Below are 3,509 nucleotides of genomic sequence, written 5' to 3' on the forward strand. Positions count from 1 at the left end.
AAAAATACACAGGGGAGAGCTTTTTTACTGATTTATAAGTAATTCTTGTTATTAATCTTTTAATGCTTCATCTTAGTAAAAGTCTAATATCAACAGTTGGGAGCCTAGGATAATATTTGAAATATAGGATGAGGGAGGGTTGTTGTTTAGGCAGAGGCTGTATACACTTTTTCATTTAATAAAAGTTCTCATACTTTTTTGAGAACATTAGAGATCGTATTTAAAGGTATGGTTGTTAAAAGAACAAAGCGGAGTTGAATGTGGGGAGATGGAGTCCGAAGAGAGAGATTCAGTTTCTATATCCAGTCAGTTTTCACCAACTGGAACTGATTATTATCAAAATCAAAGTAATGCATTGTGACTTAATTCCACATAAGTCTCACAACAGAGAAAAAGTATATGGTGTTTTCTGAAATCCACTCCTCACCTCTCAGTCTTTACCCACCTCCAGATAAATCCAGGGACTGGTCAGCTGGAAGCTGACTGAGGAGCACCTAGTAGGCAACAGGCACAAGATTCAGCAGCATGTTTAAATCTTGCCTACAGCTTTCCCATATGCTAGAAGAATATCTGAATTTCAGGACTGAAGGAGTGCCTGGAAATCAGCTGTTAGAAGGAGGCTGCTGGAGACCATGTTATTAACTTTTGCCTCTTATTGGCCTTATTTGCATCTTCCTTTCCTTACCTCTTCCCTTTTTTGAACAAGTTTCTTCTCTGGTTTTGCTGTCACCTGATAATAAAAGTCCTTCCTCTAGGACACTTCAGTTGTCTCAGACTGCCAACCATTCCATTTGTGGAGCAGGAACTTGTACTGCTTTCTGCTTTAAATCTCTGGTTTTTCTGTCAGACCTAAAATTAAGTTGGCAATCGTAGACCTAGTTTCTCAAGCCAGCTTCTGAGCTTAAACGAAGCAGACTTACATCTATTTACTCAAAGATCAGGTAGAAGCTGGGAGGTATCTACAAGCCAGACACTGTCCCAGTCTAAGACACAGAATGAAATCACCAGCAACAAAATTTCAGAAGGCCCTGACAGGCTGCTGGTGATCAAAGGTTTTGCTGAACATCAGCATTGCTTCCTTCAACAGAGCAAGTATGAACTTTCATATTCCAGAGCAGGACTTCCTTGCTTGCTTTCTTCCTTTCTTACACCTAAATGTAGATTTAAAAAGTGGTGATCTCAGAGGCAGTATCAGATACTCATTTTCCCAAAGCCAGATAACACCGAACAAAGGAGGATCAGATGTACAAATGTACTGCTGTACAATGTCAAGAGTTTCAAAAGTGATGCTTTTATAAGATTACAGTTTCACTGATTAGTTCAGTTAAATAAACCGATTTGCTTACGAGCACCAGGCAGCTTCCAGTTCTCGGTGATCAGATTCAGGTGTCCCTCACTGACCACTCCAGTAAACATAGCTCCACCTAATCCTCTTGCTTTTTTTCCACCATGCATATAGAAAGTAGAAGGTCTGCAGATTCAATACTTGCTTGAAGTGCGACTTCTCAAAGGCAAAAAATGACTCTAGTACATTCAGCATTTGTGGAATTTCTGCCTTGAGGAAAGCACAAATCCTGAAGCTGTTTTGATGTAATAATAAGCTTAGACGGAGTTGAATTGCAGGATAGAAGTTGAGCAAGAAATGAATAAGAACTAGTAGCCAAAATAACCTAATGAGTTCAAAGAATAATTTGCCATTGTGAAGAAGTGCAGGTGAAATACATTTGAGGCTGCATGTTACAGAAAGGACAAACAGGTTTTATGAACCAGAGTGCCACTTTGACGCAAATACTTTAAAAGCAAAGTATATGTATTTAAAATGCATTTAACTGTTCCTGCAACAGCAAAACAGCTATAAAAGGAAATGAAGCCTGTATTAGACAAGTCTAGTAGAGAAATACTGTAATATTGATAACACAGCAGAAACACAAATAACAGATATCAGATAGGGGAAAGTAGAAAAAGCTTGATGTGAGGAGACAGCAAAATAAAGCAGTTACCAGATATATTGCCTAAAAGTATTCTGATATTATGAACAGTTCATTATATGCGGAGAAAGGTATTTCCCAAATGCACACTGTAAAACAGAGGCAAGGAGTAAATATTACCATCTTCTGTATATTTATTCTGTTTGTAGGTTGTTTCAATACTGAACCCCATCAGGTTAGTTGAGCAATGTAGCAACTCTTGACAGAAACACATACATAGTCCAGATAGGTGGCAAGAGAATTTGTACTTTAAATCCAGACAGAGCATTCTGTATTGCAGTCTCAGGCAATGGTACATCCCATGGTACAGGGCAGCAGGAGGAACTCGAGACTCTCAATTCAGGCAGCACACAGAGGCCGGGAAAATGAACGACAAAGATTAACATGGCCAGACAGCCCCCACATCAGTGTCTTTTTCTTCACATTTAGACAAGATTCTTCAAAGATGCTTCTTCTTCTTCTTCACCCATCAGTGCCTCTTTCAGGTGACAGAAGCTCACATAGAGCTTATTTTATATTTGGTAGGTGCAGAGTTCAGGCTACTATTCATAATAAGTATTATAATGGAGGTACATATCACACCGGTCTTTGTTCAGAACAAAGAAAAGCTCACCATGTGAAGGTGTCTACTCATCCCATTAGAAGAGAAAAATAGAGATATTTTATGTGAGATTGCTGAGATTTCAAAGAACAGCATATTCATTTTCACAAAACACAAACTGTAAGAAGAAAGAAAATTTTAAAATACACATTTATTTCTTGCAAAAGAAGTATAACAATGAAAACAAATTTAGAGCAACTGAGGAGGGAAAAGAAAAAGGAAAAAAAAATATTATGGCAAAAGTGGACAAACCTAACAGAACTATCTAAGTGGAAGAGAAGGATGCTTGATGTTACAAACTGTTCTCCATTTAATCATCCAGAATTTGCAAAAACTTGTAACCCAAGGTATACTTAGATCACAACATGGCATTAAGTTGAGTAACTGTTTGCAGTAGGTGATAGCTAAAGTGTGTTTGGCTGCTGTTTGATTCAAGCTGCTGTCTTTTTATAGTAACACATAACTTAAACTTATTGGAAGCTGTGTGTCTCAGAACAGCACATTGTGAAGCCTACATTTTGTCCCAAGCACACATAAAAGCAGGAAAAACTTTGCTTAAATACTATGGAAGAGGAGTAGACAGTCCTTTGAATTAGGAAAATTAATATTTTCATTCATGTTTCTGAAACTAATGAAGATGAGATAAAATGGATGAGTTAGATTATCACATAGGCAGGACCAGGGTGCCTGCCTCCTACCTTTATTCTTTTGTTATTTATTTCCATAAATTGCAAATTGCATTTTGCAAAAGTATTAAACTAAAATTATTCTTTCTCCTTGTTTTGTCCTGCAGACTAATTGGAAACCTGTTTCAAGGTCGCTGCTTCAGGCCCTGTCAGACAATGATACCATCAGCCTTTATGTCATAGAGCATGAGTCAAAAGCTCCTTTAAAGCTAGACCTCTTTACCAATGGTGAAG

The sequence above is a fragment of the Antrostomus carolinensis genome, unplaced genomic scaffold (assembly GCF_000700745.2).
Source record: "Antrostomus carolinensis isolate BGI_N321 unplaced genomic scaffold, ASM70074v2 scaffold6898, whole genome shotgun sequence".
Classification (NCBI taxonomy): Eukaryota; Metazoa; Chordata; class Aves; order Caprimulgiformes; family Caprimulgidae; genus Antrostomus; species Antrostomus carolinensis.